A 19024-nucleotide genomic window follows, 5' to 3' on the forward strand; every position below is an offset into this window, starting at 1 on the left:
CATTAATGTTGATAACTAAAACTGGTCAAAGTATAGAATTTTTTTTTGCTGTCAGGAGAAGTATTGTGTTATTGACACTTATTCTCACTAAAGAGTTCAGCATTAAGATATCTGCAGGTGGATTTCTCAGAACATTTTTCTGGGAGATGAATTGGTGCTTTAGAGAAGTTTAAGCATAAATTATTTGAATGTTTCATCTTTATTTTGCTGATGACCACAGGAAATATCCTTAGTTCTCAGATGAAAAAAGCTGACCAAGCAGTTATTTCTGTGCTTCCAAGATTGATTCTGCATTATTTAATTGATAGCACATGATTCATGTTATTTACACAATTAATTATTTAATATTCCCCAAACCCAGCATGGAATTGATAATAGGAGTTCTGTATCTATTTCTCAGGAGTGTGCTCTTTCGTTAACAGTTGACAGAAAATTCAACAGAAACTGGTTTAAAAACAAATAGAAATTCATTGGCCCGCGTAAGTGGAAAGTACTCTTGCGGGCGTGGCTTTGAGCAAGCCACGGTCTTAATCCGGGTCACTCACACGCAATCTCATTCTCTGCATCGCTTGACTTTGCTTTGGCTCTGTTCTCATGTATTTTCTCTCATGGTAATGAGACAGCCACCAGACCTCCATTAAAAAGAGGTTTGCAGTTCCCAGGAGTTGTTACAAAACCCCCAACAGAATCTCCATAGTCTGACGTGACTCACATGGCCCCCTCCAAACCAGTCACCATGGCAGGGGAGGGCAGCGACCCGAATGGCTGGTTCTGGCTGGAGCTCCTGAGCCACTTAGACCGACCGTGGGGATGAGCATTTCCTGGAGGAAAAGGTGGGGTCTGTTACGAGAAGGCTGATTTCTAGAAAACAGGGGAAAGAAGTATGTATAAAACTGAAATCAGTATAATTTTTTAAGACTGCCTTCCCGCCATCTTCTTTCTTAACTCTGTGATTGACTCAGTAGTAGAAAAATAAGTAAGGTTTGACTCTGACATCTTTCTAATGCCACTATATACCTTCCAATATAAGGATTCCCCCCCTGGGCTCACTAATGGGTGAACAAAGGTGATAAGTAAAAATAAAGCAGTAAGAGAAGGATGTTTAGAGAGCGTGCCCTGTATTACTCCACCTGTAGGTCAGCTTTCATATCACAGCCCACGTTTTGGGTTTTTACAAAACCTGCCCTTCTCTGCGAAAAGGTTTTCTAGTGTTTCTGCTTAGTTATTGTTGTTTTAAGTAGTTTCTCTAGAAGTAGCTAAGGAAAGAATTCTTTTATAACTGAGGGACATATAAATATGGAAAAGGCTAAACATGGATATGCTTTTGTTTCATTGGAATGCCAATCAGTAATAATGGATAATGAACTTTGATGAGTGCCTTTTAAAACTTTTATTAATATAGCTTATTTACTGTTTATTTGGGAATTAGAAATTTATCACTCACTTGTGTGAAACAAGGCTATACATTTTAAATATAAACTTCATGAGAGTTGTGACTTGATTTTGTTTTGTGATTTGTATTTGCTTACTTTCTTATTGTGTGAAAGAAACCTGCCCTCTTACTCTCTTTTTTTTTTTTTTCATTTTATTTTTTTTTTATTAGTTGGAGGCTAATTACTTTACATCATTACAGTAGTTTTTGTTATACATTGAAATGAATTAGCCATGGATTTACATGTATTCCCCATCCCAGTCCCCCCTCCCACCTCCCTCTCCACCCGATCCCTCTGGGTCTTCCCAGTGCACCAGGCCCTAGCACTTGTCTCATGTACCCAACCTGGGCTGGTTATCTGTTTCACCCTAGATAATATACATGTTTCAATGCTGTTCTCTTTAACATCCCTCTTACTCTCTTATGTGAAAGAAATAGGACCATCTTTGAATCAGAATTTTTTGGTTTAATAAATTATTTTTAAAATATTTTATCTAATTCAGGACATTAATTTCACAAAGCTGTAGTATATGAGTGTTATTTTTATTCACCTTTTTACAGATGAAGACATTTGAGATCAGACCCAGTCAACTAACCTGTTCAGAATCATAGGATCAAACTTTAACCCGTATTAGAGTCTTATGACTCCAAAGCTCGATCCAGCCAGAGGCCTCCTAACTGTAAATCTCGTGATCTGCTGTTTGCATTTTGCATAATTACCAAGTTTGTGAAAGCCCCACTCTGTGCATCATGCTTTATGCTTGCTCGGTGACAGTGATGGCAGTGAGCTGAACATTGACAGGCAGGGTGGCACGCTTTCTGTGGCACACACACACAAGTATTATATGTGCTTTTATAGTTGAAGAGCTACTAAGGTGGTTTTCTGGTTCTAACCTTAAGCTCCTCCTTAGAATATAAAAACAGGGTTCTAAGCACTCGAGGGCAGAGAGAGCTGAGAGAAGGGGAGTCTGTTAAAAGCTGAAAGGAACTGACAGTATCAGGGCCAGTTGAGAGAGAACGGGGGAAACACAACAGTGTGAGTTTTGAGCTTGTTGGCCTCATTAAGACTTTGTGCCCTAGAACACGCCTCTCAGAAGCTCGATCTGATAGTGTAGTGGTGACTGCATGGGTGAACTGCACATCATTTAAGTGTAAATTATGTTCTTTGTGTTCTGTCTAGTGGGATGTATAGATGTGCTTTTCTTTTATTCATAAATATTGAATATAAAAACACTTAGAAGCCTCAACTGGAATACTTTTTTTTTTGGCCAGTAATGTCACTTCAGAGCCATATTACTTTACCTTTCAATGGAAATGTATCCTTTTATTTTTTAATTGGAATTGCTTATTTGCCTTGAATGTTTGTTAGGACCTTTCCTTTCTGACAAAAGAAAAAGAATAAGCCTGTGCGCGCGCACACACATACACACACACACTCACTCTCATGATTACCCACCCCCACACATATATTTTAAACAGGGTTCTCCCTAGTGGTAGAAAGTAGACTGGTTTTAGGGTCAAAAGACTTGGTTTAATTTGCAGATTTGCCACTCAATAGATGTGAGATTATTGCAAATTATTTAGCTTACCTGGGCCTCAGTTTCTTTATATACACAAGGAAAAGGTAGTATTGCCCTACTTATTGCTTTGAAAAATTACATGAAAACAAGATCTTTTTACAGATTTTATAAATCATAAAGTAGCATCAAACTATTAGATCTTCACTCTTCTTTAAAAGCAAAATGCTGAAGTTCTTTGGCCATGTCTGTACACAGGGACCATGTAAATGATTCAATAACGTTGCACAGTTAGGTCTGCATTTTTTCTTCATTGCAGCTTCATTTTTCCCATAGAACTTTATTTTGCCCATAGAACTGGGCTTTGCAATTGTAAGATCTTTCTAGACTAGCAGTTCTCAAAGAATGTAGGGGCCAAGGGTCAAGCGTGAGGGAATGGAGGGTCTTTCAAATTTTCCTCGAGGGACTTTTCCACATTTTCCAACATGAACTGAACTACCAACATTCACTCCCATAACGAACCTTCAGAGCTGAGTGGGTCAGTGCCACCTGTGAGGGCTGTGCAGATACCAACTGAACTTTGAGCGTCCCTGTTGGATGTCTTTAGGACAGGAAAGGACCTTATCTCTGCAACCTAGCAACACTGCAGATATTTATTAGCTGCTAAAAGAATGTTTGAATGTACACATGAATGTGCCTATATGACATACGAGCATTCCAGGTTAAATGATTCCTCTCCTCCCTGCCAATCAGTAAATTAGCAGTAAAACTGACCCAAGAATTTACACGGGCCTTTTGACATCTCATCTGCAAGTTCTAATTCTCCTCTGAGTTTTTATATTTTTGTCTCTTTCCAACTGTAAATTGCCATTGCTTTCATCACATGTGTATTTTACTTTGTGATCCCTCAATGAATAGAGCTGACTACATTCAGCAGGCTGTTTTATAACCTAATTTTGTTTCTGGATGCTCAGTCTACAGGTAGTGTCTGGAAGACACAGCCACCACAAATCACTGAGGAGTTACAGTGTGGTAAGAGAAGGAGAGAGCTCATTATTATGTCAAGTCAGCTGGGTTTATATTTTTGTAAGCAGACCTGTTAGGCTAGAGAGTCCATATCTTGGTATGGCCAGTCAAATCATACGATGCCTGTTTCAACACTCAGACCTTTCCCTTTAAGCTAAGAGACTTATAAATCTATTTCCTGAAATGACACGGCTTTAAAAGACCTAATTGCAGATTAATCTCTGGAGTCCTCAGCTTTGCAGTATTTAAGGTACACAAATCTGGACATATCTCCCCATCCCCTTCCTGTGTACTTCACAGCATATAGATGAGAAATCTTTCATATCATCGACAATATCCTTTGGGGTGAAAATGTTTTTAAAGACTTGTAATGGTTGACTGATAGTTAATTTTCTTCACTTTTCTTAACTTGAACGGGTAAACTGAACAGGTCCAGAGGAAAGTGTGTCTCAGTGTATCATGGGCCCAAGTTATGCCCATCAGGCTGTGTGCTCTTGAGCGAAAGGACCAGTAAGTGAGAGTGTGAGCAAATGGGAGGTCTTGGGGGCTGGACAATTGATTGACAGTGAGATTATCCTGCAAAATAGAACACTTAAATTGAGTTCCACACAGGATTAGTATGGTATTACATAGTAATTAAATACAGCTGTTGCCTTATAATTGGCACTATAAAGTTAAGGAAATAACGCACACTTTATGAGATGTCTCTGGTGTGATACTGCCCTCCATGTGCCACATACAGGAATCTGATGCACACCAGAGGCCATTGAGCTTCCTGTGAAACTGCTCAGTCAGAGGTCACAAACCAGGGACTGTTCTGACTTAGAGTTTTCTCATGAGACACTTTAAAGATTAAGTCTTTTTTTTTCTTTTACCAGAAATTAGGAACCAGGTAACCTGATTCTAGCTACTTAAGCACTTAAATAAATACCCACCCGGTTGATCATATCTAGGATTTTTATAGACACTTCTTTCCTCCTGACATAAGCTGAAGGCTTTAGTGGGTTTTTGTTTGTTTTTAATTTTTGTTGGCGTATAGTCAATTTACAGTGTTGTGTTAGTTTCAGATGTACAGCAAAGTGAATGTCACACATACACACATATCTACTCTTTTTTAGATGATTTTCCCATATAGGCCAAGACTTTAGTGTTAATTGCAAATGTTTGCCCAGACTTTTTTTTTTTTTTAATATCCTTTCAGTTGCTTGCCATGGGAACACAGAGAGCCATGACATTTAGGCCAACCTGGAAGGTCAGGGAAGCTTCTTAAAGAGTTGACCCCCAAACTGAATCTTGAAGGATTGAGATTGGCAATGCTGAGGGGGAGAAAGGACAGGCTGTCTGCACAGGGCCCCAGAAGCACTTCCGTGTCACCCCTGTGAATGTGTGAGATGCAAGGAGATAGGAGGAGGGACTAAAGTGCAGATGGGACCCAGGTTCTGGACTCTAAGGAGGGGCCTGAGTTTATTCCTGGAAAAAACAACCTCTCAATGTTTTCACGCAGCAGAAAGGTGAGCGCAGGTTCACATGTAAGATCTGGCTGTAGGGAGATATGCTTATTTAAAGAGGGTCAGTTCCAGTGGCTCTTTCAAGTCATTTTCATGAGAGGGGACGAGAGACAGAACAGTGTTAGGGGCAGAGAAGAGGGGACAGCATGCTAGGCTGTCGGGAAGCAACGCTGGTGGGTCTGTGTTGGAGGTAAAGAAGCAAAGATTTGAGATGTTTCCCCAGGCTTCACTGCTTCTGCCCTCTGCTGAGATTGGGGACCTGGAGTGGGAGCAGCTTTGGGCTTATGGGAGGCAAACATCATTCATTCAACAAATATATATTCTGTATTCACTAAATGGCAGGCACTATTCTAGACAAGGTCTTCCCAGGTGGCGCTCGTGGTAAAGAACCCACCTGCCAATGCAAGAGATGTAAAAGATTCAGGTTCAATCCCTGGGTTGGGAAGATCCCCTGGAGGAGGGCATGACAACCCACTCCACTATTTTCGCCTGGAGAATTACATGGACAGAGGAGCCTGGCAGGCTATGGTCCGTGGGGTAGCAAGAGAGTCAGGAACAACTGAAGCAACTTAGCAGCAGGATTCTAGACAAACCTATGGACTTCTTGGATGAAGATCAAGTGAGCAAAATAGACCAAGAATCTTGCCACGGTGGAGCTTACATTCCAGTGAGAGGTAGTGGAGAGATGAAACATAATAAATGAGTTATTTGTGTAGAATATGAAAAATTGATAGGTGTTCAGGAAAATAAGCACTGCCAGAATAAAGGGGGTTGGAATGAGATTCTGTTTAGGATAATGAGTTTGAAATGTCAGTAAACCTTCAGACGTGTCTAACAGGAAGTTGCATTTACGATTCTGAAGCTTGGGGAGTAGGGCAGGATGGAAAACAAAGGTTTATAGAATCATCATCCATGAAAGTAGATGCATTTGCCCAAGAAATAGACAAAGAATAAGGCAAGATTAGAACCTTAGAGAATGTAAATCTAGGGCATTGTGTGTGTGTGTGTGTGTGTGTGTGTGTGTGTGTGTGTGACATATGTGTGAATAATGTCCTCCAAGTTATACACAGAAAATTTTTAGTTACTTTGGTTCTTCCAAGTTGAGCTGAACTTCAGATAATTGCATCTGTGGAATTTTGAATCCCAGTGTTTGCTGCTTGTTTATCATTAAGCTTGATTCTTTTTGAATCTCAGCCAGTCCAAAGCCCACACCAAACATGATAGCAAGGAAATTTGATTTGCCAACCCTGGACAGAAATAATGCCACATGTGTAGCAGATGCTCAAGCCACATTTGTTGATCATTGATCACCAAAGAGTGTGTGTGTGTGTGAGTGTAGGGTTCCCCTTGTTTCTGTCATTGTTTCTCTGAAATCAGAACTATGTTGAAGTGATTTATTTGAAAATGATTTTGAGTAGGGACATGTAAACCAAAAGTGAAGTGGTATTCCAAAGAGAGCTTCTTCTTGTTTAAAAATTTACATGAAGGACTTCCCTGGTGGTCCAGTGGCTAAGATGCCAAGCTTCCGATGAAGGGGGCATGGATTTGATCCCTGGTTAGGAAACTAAAATCCCACATGCCCTGTGCTGTGGCCAAAAAATTTAAAAAGTGAATAAATAAATTTTTTTTAAAAATGTAAACAAAGGTGCACTTCACATAGCAAATTTGAGAAGTCTAAATTAGAAGCACAGTAATTTTCAGGTATTTTCCATGCCTCTGTGTTTGTTTGCAACCCATCTATCTAGTTCTAAAGCAACTCAGGTTTCCATGAGACAAAATGATACTTCTCGTAAATGAAATGAAAAACAGGACAGAGGGAAGATGAGAGCAAGAGAAAGGAGAGTGAGCCAGGAATGGGGATAGTATAGAGAAAATATGCCCTTTGACCTTGTCAGAGATCAGCCACTTACTTAGCTTTCTCATCTCAAGCCCACAGACAGTGGTGACTCACCTGACTTATAATGTTCTTAAAGACTAGATTGGGAAACCACCTATTTAGAAGAAAGTTTTCATGAGCTGCTTTGGTTCTAATGTGCTTCTACTTTTCATGTGAATTATAACCCTGATACTGGAAAAGATTGAAGGCAAAAGGAGAAGAGGGTGGCAGGGGACGAGATGGTTAGATAATAGCATCACAAACTCAATGGACATGAGTTTGAGCAAACTCTGGGAGATAGTGGAGGACAGGGAGGCCTGGTGTGCTGCAGTCCATGGGGTTGCAAAGTTGGACACAACTTCAGGACTGAACAACAGCAATAACCTGAATTTTTTTTTTTAAGTAACTCTCCCATTGGTATTAATGGAATTTTTTGGTTTATCTTAAGGTTCACTGCTAGAAACATGCTTTATTCTGTCAACTTCTTGCTCCTATAATAATCACTATTATTTATGGAGCAGTTACTCAACCCAGGCAGGAACTGTGCCAAGTCTTCCATATTTTGTTTCATTTTTTCCCTCGTAACCACCTTGTTCAGTGTGAAAGTTTTGTGAGTTTTGCACGGTACTATCTTTAAAACCGAGCCCTCTAAGCAATCTTTATGACAAGGAAGACAATGAATATTTTTTTAGCAAGGCTTAATGGTATGATCTTTCAGTTCTTAAAATTAATAGCCACAGTAGTAAATATTTGAGTACTTCTTTTGTGCCTATTATGCTAAGAACTTTATTACATATTATCATTTTAATCCTCATCATAATCCCATTAAATAGGTATGATGATTATCTCCACCCATGTTAGCAATCAGTCATCTGAAGCAGGTAAGAGGCTAGTAAGTTAGTCCGAGGTCACCCAGATCAAATGAAGTGGCAAAGCTGGGATTTGAACCCTGGAAGCCCAGGCATGCTGACTCTGTCCACTTAGCATGTAAGCTGTACTGCCCCTCACAGAGTCATATCAGAGCCCAACTATTTTTACCCCTGGGAAAGTAGGGCAACATTTCTGGCCTTAGGACACTTATGAAGAGCACATTATAATTTAACAGTTACCTCGCTATACCCTAAATAATTAACTCCTAGCCATTCCAAGTTGAAACTCTCATTTGAATTTCTGTTGCCCTAATGGGAAAGAAATTGGGTAGTCTCTATTTTTCTTCTTAAGGAATGAACTCCCTATTTTTAAAAAATTACCATTACCACCCTGAAGTACTTCTTTAACATCTGGATATTAATCTGAAGCCTTATGGAAAATTTTTATCTTCCCTGTGTTTCATTTCCTGTGTAATAAAAATTAGATGTTGCCTATCAGGCTCAGAGAACCACTGCAGGAAGAACCTTTCTTCCCCAAAGCTGAGAGCCCCAAACCCTTCAGCCCCGCTGTCCGCTTGATGCCTGGTGGCTCAGAAACAAACCCAAGAGCCAGAGGACGCAGGGCTGCTCTTGCAGAACCCACACCCAGGATGTGATTAGGATCGTACTGTTTCTGTGATTCCCTCCTCCTGAGAATGATTTGACATTGAAAACGAAAATTGCTTAGGTGACTGCAGTCAGTGCTAAAACATAGCTCTGGAAGATGGGAAGGAGGAGGAGGCATTTAGGCTTTAAAGTGGAGGCCAGTGGTGGAGGGGTGGGAAGATGGGGGCTTGAACCTGAGTCTGCTCAGTCATGCAGTTCAGTGAGGGCCTGGCCAGTGCCCGGAAGTGGAGAAGGTAGCTGAACAAAGACACAGGGGCTAGGTGAAGGCTCTCATGGTGCAGTGAGAAGTGTCGGTCCTTCTTAAACCCAGTGAGTCTTCTGTCAGGAAAAAATCATTGCAGTAGTCCCTTGGACAGCAAGGAGATCAAACCAGTCAATCCTAAAAGAAATCAACCCTGAATATTCATTGGAAGGACTGATGGTGATGCTGAAACTCCAGTACTTTGGCCATGTGATCTGAAGAGCTGACTCATTGGAAAAGACCCTGATGCTGGGAAAGACTGAAGGCAAAAAGAGAAGGTGGTGGCAGAGGATGAGATGGTTGGATGGCATCATTGACTCTTTGGACATAAGTCTGAGCAGGCTCTGGGAAATCATGAACAGGGAAGCCTGGCATGCTGCAGTCCACGGGGTCGCAAAGAGCTGGACACGACTGAGCGACTAAGCAGCAATATCACAGCACAGGCAGTGTTGCTTCTTGGTGTCTGTGCAGCGGCTCAGGGCAGGTACCACCTGGAGGAGAAGATGACTGCAATGGGATTGTGGCTGGTGGAAGGTAGAAAGGGCCTGGCTTGGGATGGAATTGGGGCAACTGAACAGAAGGCCTGATGTGAGAGCTGAGAAGCAAAAAGGGGCAGGACCTCATGGTGGGTTAGTTCTGGGGAATGTTGGAGGTCTCTGATGGGGATTTGGGAAGAAAACACTTGGAGAATGGACAGGATGAGAAGCATTTAAAACTGTTGAGATTGAATCACCCAAAGAGATAAAGCAGCGCGTGTGGAAAAGCGGAGACAAAATTCTAAAGCAGTTCAGTTTTTACCAGGAGATATTTCCTTGTGCATTTTAAAGTGCCCAACTAGGTATCAGTTAGTTTGGCAGATTGGCTTAGTTATAAGCAACAGGTGTCAGTGACTGCTTGATTTGGTGCAGAACATGGGGGAAGGTAGGCAATGAAATTGAAAGCCTGGGGAAGGTGCTGGGTGCTCAGCAGTGGTGAAACAGGCCTGCAAGGTATGATGGTCATTGGGTGGACTTGTGCCATTGTTACTGCCCATATTAGAGGTACTGAATGATGATTTTAGCAGCTCATAACATCATAGGAAAATACCACATGATGATATTAATGATAAGGAAAGCAGAAAAATTCTGTAGCCAAAACAAAATGCCCATGTTTCAGGTCTCCAAAAGCTTTGCTCGAATTTTTTGCTCTTTAACGACAGACATATTCAGCATAGTGACTTTTTGTTCTTTTACCCTTATTCCTTGGGTATTTTTGTTCACTGCCCATCCCGACTTCTTAGATCACGAAGAGAATGAGACTTATAATTTCTGGAGAGATAAGATACCTGTAAAAAAGAGTAGATACATGTATATGTATAACTGATTTACTTTGCTGAATGCCTGATACTAACACAGCATTGTAAATCAACTCCACTCCAATAAAATCTTTTTTAAAAAGATGTCTGTAACATGTACACATGCAAGCACACAATGTGTTCAGAGCTCTGCTCCACCTCTCCCTCTCACCCTGTGAGAGGCATTCTCAGGGGAGGGGGAAAGCTTGAACATCAGCAGGAAGACTCCAGAACCACTTGAAATGATCATGAAAGCATCTGTGCAGTGGTCATGTTCTCTGAATCTCTCATGCTTATATACTTCCCTCCAGTATCTGAGACCAAATCCACTTTTAGGTAGGTCACCCCCAAGGAATGAAGCTCACCCCTCTCAGAGCAAAGCAGCTTGTTGCCAGTGGCCCTCGGGTTGGCCCTATTTGAAGCTCTTCTCATCAGTGTCAGCACTTGGAATGTATTGACTATAACGTTAGATTTACAGAAGCATCACCTTCCTGTCCGTGCTGTGTTGCTGATTAATACTGAACTCTTCCACCACACAGAAGAAAGCCTCATCCCTCCAGAAGAGTGAGAAGTGTGTTGGGTTAGCCAAAAAGTTTGTTTGGGTTTTTTCATAACATCTTATGGAAAAACCCAAACAAACATCTTGGCCAACATATTTTCTCCTTATAAGTATCAGGCTAAAGGCTCTGTGAAAGCACTAGCTTCACAACCTGATTCAGCTTCACAGAGAGGTTCTGTTTACTTTTTTAATGGTAAGACCAAACCTGGGTCTCCCACATTGCAGGCAGATTCTTTACCTTCCGAGCCACCAGGGAAGCCCTAGACCACAAAATAAAGCAAGTGAAATAAAAGATTAAAGAATACAATTCTAGAGGGTCATCATAAATGTGAACAACAATTGAAAAGCCACTTGTAGCAAATTAGGGGGCATAAATGGGATGAAGTTTTCAGAAACTTTTAGTTCATACACATAGCACTGTAGATGAGTGAAAGTGAAAATGTTTGTCACTCAGTCATGTCCAACTCTTTGCAACCCCATGGACTGTAGCCCACGAGGCTCCTCTGTCCTCAGGATTTGCCATGCAATAATACTGCAGTGGGTTGCATTTTTTCCTCCAGCGGATCTTCCCGACCCAGGGATTGAACCTGGATCTCCTGCATTGCAGGCAGATTCTTTACCATCTAAGCAAATATATAGACTCAATAAATTATATTTGTTTCAAAGGAGTTAAAACTGTATAATTGGCAGGGGGACACAATTACCTCTTCCCTCCTAATCCCTTCTTTTCTTTTCTTCTACAATTCTGAGGGAAGAACTAGGGCTTAAGTTTGGAGATTCACACTGTCCTTTTAGAAGCCCTAATGACCACTTAGTGTCTTTGCAAAAGGCTCCTTGGCTGTTATCCAACAGCTTAAACCCTGCAAGAGTTTTCCAGTTGTTGTCGTTCAGCCGGTAAATCACGTCTGACTCTTTGCAACCCCATGGACTGCAGCATGCCAGATTCCCCTGTCTAGAAGCTGTGTGATAAAATATCACCAGCGCAGGCTCTAGGGTCATCTTTATATTAAGTTACAGCGTGAGGAGAGAGAGAATAGACCCTGGGGTCAGACAATCTGCCTTGAGTCTGAATGATTTGAGCAAATATGAACTTCTGTTTCCACTTCTGTAATCAAGAGAAAATAAATCTTGAAAGTATCTGTCCTACCCATGTCTCAGAATGAGGAGGGTAAAAATTAGTTCACCTGTATTGAAACTGCTTTAGAAACAATTTTTGTAAAGAGTTTGTAAAGGGTTACTTTACAAACACTGCATTTAAGAATCAGTATGCCCTTCTGAAGTCATGAAATCAGTATGCCTTGGTTCTCAATAAATTGTAGAATATTTAATTCCAGCTACTTTTTGCATATGTTAAATATTTGCAGCAAAAATTAAAGAAAAGCATATTTCACTTTAGGTAAGATTTAGACAGGTCCATATTGCTCATGGACTCAAGGGTGATACTGGGGGAACCTTTGTATTTAAGATCAGGAATTTTTTTAACTTTTTATTTTATGTAGGAGTATCCAGTGGTGCTGGTGGTAAAGAATCCTCCTGCCAATGCAGAAGACATAAAAGACACAGATTCTACCCCTGGGTTAGGAAGATCCCCTGGAGGAGAGCATGGCAACCCACTCCAGGATTCTTGCCTGGAGACTCCCTTGGACAGAGGAGCCTGGCAGGCTACAGTCCATAGGGTCCCACATGATTGAAGCAACTTAGGATAGTTGATTAACAATGTTGTGATAGTTTTAGGTGAACAGCAAAGTGATTCAGTTGTGCATGTATTTATTCTTTTTCAAATTCTTAGTTCATTGTAAGATCAGGATTTAAATTTAATCTGCCTAAATACAGGATCAGACAAAGAAAAGAGAGAGTTTTCACACACTTTCTACATCTTAAACAATTTTGGAGATCATAACTACTTTTTACTTTCTTCCTATCTTAATTAAGGATAATTCACCAGGATTTCTAAAACACGCTGCATTCTCCTGCCCTCCCACTCATGCTGACCAACTTAATTGGAAAACCAGTACAGAATTAGTCTAGGTTGATTGTTTTTCATCTGGCCTGTACCAAGCATTTTCCCAGTTGAACCAGGCTCAGCAATTTGATATTGCTAGCATTACATGAGCACTAATTGTCCTGTTTTTTTTTATTATCCAATATGAATTGAAGTTGCATTCAGAAAGAGAATAGGAATGAAGATTATTAGTAGCTATTAATTAGAAATCTTAAATAAAAATCACCATTTTTATTTTATTTATTTTTTTAAGTTAATTTGTGCTTTTCTTTGCCAGTATAACTACAGTGGACTACAAACTTTTTAGATCTAAAAAAACATTTTTCATCACAATACAACAAACATGCATATAATATTGTATATTATATAATATTTTATACATAATATGATCTATACTTTGTTTATATATAATATATAAATAAAATCTATATTTTATGATTGTATATATTATATGTGTATTATAATATTATGTAGTATATATATAGAAAATATAAAATATGTGTATAATATATATATATATTTATAAGTGAAACTAAAGTTTAGCCAAAAATGTCTACCCTGAGTGTTAATTCTTCTTTGAGACTTCTTTTAAAAGCAGTTTTAAGTTTACAACAAAATTGACAGGACGGAAATTCCCCATGTACTCCCTCCGTTCACATTAATAGTCGTTATTAACAGAGTGATACGTGATACCTTTTTTTCTTGAGTTGAAGATGTGCTGCATTGTCACATCATAATCAACAGAGTCCACAGTTCACCTTAGAGTTCACTTTAATAAAATGAATAGAAAAAATCACTGTTTTTCAAGGAAAATAGTGGGTAAACCATTACTGAAATGTCATTAAATGGTAATAGATGAAAAGGTCCTTCAAACAACCTTTCATTTCAGTATTTAAAGCTAATTGTAGACACAGTGGAGGAAGGAGAGGGTGGGACAAACTGAGAAAGTAGCGATGAAATATACACATGGCCATATGTAAAATAGATAGCTCGTGGGAGGTTGCTATATAACGCAGGGAGTTCAGCCTGGTGCCCTGTGATGACCTAGAGGGGTGGGATGGGGTGTGGACTGGGAGGGAGGTGAAAGGCCGTATATATACTCATGGTTGATTCACATTGTTTTTATAGGCAGAAGCCAATATAACACTGCAAAGCAATTTTCCTCCAATTAAAAAATAAAAATTAAATGTGCTTCTGACACATCTGATTAAGGTGTATTTGAAGACCATTAGTTGCTATCACTGGTGATACTTGAAATTCAAATTATTCATATGACAGCACCCAAATATTGAAATAACTGACTTGCACCTAATTTAACTAGTGTTTCACAGAACAGAGCTGTAATCTTGACTAAGGTCAGATGTCAGTGAAACATGAAGAACTGGGTTCAGAACTTGAAGAATCAAACCAGGAGCAGGTGCTGGGAAGACAGTGGAGGGCCTTCTGCGGTGGTCTCGTGATTAAGACTTCGCCTTCTAAAGCAGGGGTGTGGGTTTGAGCCCTAGCTGGGGAGCCAAGACCCCACATGCCTTGGGACCAAAAAAATCAAAAAGCATGAAACAGAAGCAGTATAGTAACAAATTCAGTAAAAAATGGTCCACATCCAAAAAATAATAATGAAGAAAGAACTAGACAATGACGAGCATAGGAACCGACGGGGCCAGGGCCAATGTGGGGTAAAGCAGTCACTGAGAATGGAAAGGAAGATGCCATATATGTGCCCACAGTGGAGACTCAGAAGTCAGGCACTCTCCTTCAATTCAGCCAGCGTCTGTTGGATACTTAAAACTAGGTATTGGGCCGGGTGTGGGCTACAGTCCATTCTTTTTAATAGAAGGGCATGGAATGCTAGATGCCACACTTTTTAAGTCTAAGCAGTGTATCTTCTTAGCTTCTGGTGGTGGTGATTTAGTCGCTAAGTCATGTCTGACTTTTGCAACCCACGGACTGTAGCCTGCCAGGCTCCTCTGTCCGTGAGATTCTCCAGGCAAGAGTACTGGAGTGGGTTGCCATTTCCTTCTCCAGTTCTTATCCTGTACTATATCTTAAAAATTATCTATAAAGCAAAAACAGTCATATCAAGCCTTAGGAATTAACCTTGTCTTTTTCAGTGAAGCAGTGCAAATTGTGCAAAAGGGACCCGGGACTAGGAACGATTTCCCTTTTTACAAAGTTTCTCACTGTCAAACTGTTTTCTAGGCAGAAAATTGGTGTTTTCAGGTACTGATAGCTATTTTCTTTAATAGGCTGAGTAAGTTATAATTTACAGTCATGACCCACAGGGAGAGGATGGGAACAAAAAAAAATTATTTTAGTAGTGAAAATTAACCTCTATTGAGCCATTACACATCCTTTGTCACACAAGCCAGGAAATTAAAGTGATTTTTAAATTACTTGAAAAATCAAGCAAATTGTCTTTCCTCTAGTGAGGAGAGACTGTTAGGAATGTAACTAAAAAGTGTATTTCTTCATTTATGTAATAAAACAGACTAGGCTGTCTCTTTTAACTTTCCATTACATAAGCACTAATTCTCCTTTTTTTTTTTTTTTACTATCCAATATGACCTGAAATTACAGCTTATAAAAGAGTAGTAATCTAAAAGGGTATTCAATAGATGTTAATCAACATATCTGATTAGGATCTTTTGAAAATCATCGGTTGCTAGCTGGATTACAAGAAGAATTTTGTAATTCTTCTTGTTTTAGATAATCACAAGTATCCATTTTAGGAACTTGTGATTACTGCTTTCAGTAAAGATTTTTAAAAAGCCAACTGTATTAAATACTTTCACAGGTACTGAAATACGTTTAAGATTTAAGTTGAAACATTAGTAAACTTCCTTCATGTGTAAGGAGTTTTCCCTCCAGGAATTGCATTGTGACATCATTCTGCTATATGTTCTATGAGATTTGTTTTGGGAAAAACAGTTACCAAGCGAAATGTCACTATGCAGAGAGGTGTGTACCTGCATTGCATTCGTGCTATTCCCGTAGACCAGGTCTTTTAAAATAGAAAGTGCTGTGTCTAGAATCACAGAAAGGGCCCTCTGCCTTCTTTCATCACATCTGATAAGGCAGTGCTGACAGTTTTGTTACCTTCAAGTTTCTAGAACACATTGCAGGTGCCCACTTATTGTTATTAAATAGCTAATTAAGAAGTCAGTTGGAAATTAATCCCAAGCAGTGACTTATTTATTTATGTATTCATATTATACAGGTAAATCATAGGATAAATATTCTTCCCACTGTTTAAGATTCTACTAAGATCTCATAATAAAATAATTCTGTTATATTTTAAATAGATCATAATTCCATTTCCTTATATAAAATTTCCAGCAAAGACCATACTTCTAGATTCGGTCTCATAGCTTGATGTTTAATTTTGGTTTTAACTGTGGTAAAACACACACATAACATAAAAATGTACCTCTTGCCATTTTTTAAATGTACAGTTTAGCGGTAGCAAATACATTGACATGCTTGTGCGCCGTAACCACCTCTCATCCTCATAACTCTTGTCTTCTTGTGAAACTGAAACTGAATCCATTAAACCGTCATCCCTCAGGCTCCCCTCCCCCAGCCTCTGTCAACCACGATTTTACTTTGTCTGCCTAGGTTTTGTTTTTCTAACATCTGCGTTTTCTTAATTTTAATTGTAACTGAAATTACACTGATGGTATCTCATTTTCCAGATTCAGTGTAGACATCCCATGTTATAGCTGGAATCCTAACCTTAGGAATCTGTGTTCAAAGTCCAATGTCACTGTCTCTAGTATTCATCATGGTGAACATGTATTAAATGCAGCTATGATCTGGGCGCTGAAATAGACAGTCTCTGGTTTCATTTCTGTAGTGTCTGTAGGTGTGAAGTGGCATCCTTGTGTTTTGATGAGGTAGTTAATTAGAGGAATTCAATCATGCCTCCGCAGTCACACAACGAAAGACAGAAGTAGGAATGGCAGCTGGGTATTCCCGCCTCCAGACTGTCCTTTGTCCAGTTTCACTGTGTGCTGGGCAAGTTCTCCCTGATTCCTTGCTGTAGAACAGAGATGGGGAAACAACCTCGCGTATCGTGATGTTTTGGCAATGGGAAGTGGTAGGTATATGCTGATTGCCTGGCACGTTGTCAACGTTAAAGAAATCATAGCTGTTCACAGTACTCTTATCACTTGTCAGACTGAACACATCCTACAGAGTAGGCAGAGCTCCCTAAGTGGTTCCTTGATGGAATTGTGTCTAGACGTCAGGGGGCCCGTAATTTTATATGTCCGATGCCAAACCCCCCTGCACACGTGTTAAATACAAAGTGTGTGTTTGAAACCAGTAAAGGGGCTGCTCTGAATCCTGGTGAGAATAAATGCCACTGAAATTGGATGTAGACTGAGGGTGAGCAGCTTTTCCAATTGTTAAAATAGCTCTGTTTTATTATCAAGTCAGTGATTGATGACATTAAAAGCTGTAATACTGTTTTGTAGAAGAGATTCGCTGCATGATACTAGGTGTGGGCACAGATCAAAAGTCCTGAACTGTTACATTTCTCAAAGGAGTAACCTAAATCCTAACTTGAAACAAAAGTTTACTAAAATTCTGCCCAGGTACATCTAATGGGGAAGTATCCATTAAAAATCTTTTAGAAGAAAAAGCAAGGAATGCAATAAATTGATGAAAATGCTAGGCATTTTCTCTCCATTCAAGACCAGATCTCCAGAAACCAGAATACAGTGGCAGCCAAAGTTAAGATCCTGGAGGCTCTGCTCCTGAGAAGAAATATGCAGGGAGTTTCACCTCCATTTGTGTGTGCACCATTGAGATAATAAGTGTGTGTGTGCACCTCGTCACGCCGCAGACACTTGCCATGGACTGGCTTCAGCAAGTGGCACAGCTCATCAGTGACGAAGGTCGTGTGTATGCTCAGTCCTGTCTGACTCTTTGCAGCCCCAGGGACTGTAGCCCACCAGGCTGTCCGTGGGATTTTCCAGGCAAGAATACTGGAGTGGGTTGCCATTTCCTTCTCCAGGGGATCTTGCCAACCCAGGGTTATCTCTTCCACCTTCTGCATTGGCAGGTGGATTCCTTATTACTGAGCTACATCAGTGACAAAGCTGAGACTCAAACCCAAATCTGACCTCAAAGCCCTGACTAAGTAGCTAACGCTGTAAGCATGGTTTATAAGAAAAGTGGAAAGAGGTGGGGTGTCCCTTGGTTAAAATGTTTAAGCTGGAGTTGATTTCCATTGTCCCAAAGCGCTTTCATAAACTTCTAGTGGTTTTCCCTGAAAACAACCTGAGATGCCCACCATTCTCAGCCTAAACCTATAGCTGACCATTTAGAAACAAATATGTAAACGGAGGTGGAGAGCACTGTTAGCTGAGGATGCCGTGTGTGTCGCTGACCTCTTAAACCCTCTCAGAACATCTATCAAGGTCGGTGGTTTGTCAGCTCTGCCTCTACATGTGGCTCAATCTCCTGGCACATGTTAGCAAGAATTTATTGTGCTATAAACTCGTTCTCTTATGTCAGCGACTGTCCCGGCAACTATCCCATCTTAAGAACTCTGTCCATAGTGCTCATATGTAAAGGATGTAACTGCAGGAAACTTTTCTGTTGCAGAAGTTACAGCACTAACCATTCAGCTCTCTCCTTCAGTGAACTGGTACCGACGTCAAAATGGGCACACAGTTAAGAGCAACAGGTGATTTGCTTTCCAGCATATCCCAGTGCTCTTCACCATCGTAAGAAGTTAGAATGGCTTTGTAAATATATTGTAAACATGCCAATGTAGACTTGGGGGATGGTATTTAGGACATCAACTGGTCAGGATTACTTTTCTCAGCTGTTCAAGTGTATTCGTTTCAAGAAAGCCTGCTCTGTAGAAGTCTGTATTTGTTGACATGGAAATGATAGAAATGATCAATAATCAATGAGTCTTCAGTTGGTATGTGCTATTCCTGAGTGTTGTAAGGAGGTGGGCGGAGCCTTTGGAAATTCAATGAGA

At 40.1% G+C, this 19024-nt stretch overlaps 1 protein-coding gene across 3 annotated transcripts in view; it reads left to right on the top strand.

Moving 5' to 3' along the window:
- The window catches only part of NR3C2 (nuclear receptor subfamily 3 group C member 2), a 424004-nt gene that overhangs the window by 207515 nt on the left and 197465 nt on the right, over positions 1-19024 (top strand). The gene's annotated exons all lie outside the window — the stretch shown is intronic.

Source organism: Odocoileus virginianus, chromosome 12, assembly GCF_023699985.2.
Source record: "Odocoileus virginianus isolate 20LAN1187 ecotype Illinois chromosome 12, Ovbor_1.2, whole genome shotgun sequence".
NCBI lineage: Eukaryota > Metazoa > Chordata > Mammalia > Artiodactyla > Cervidae > Odocoileus > Odocoileus virginianus.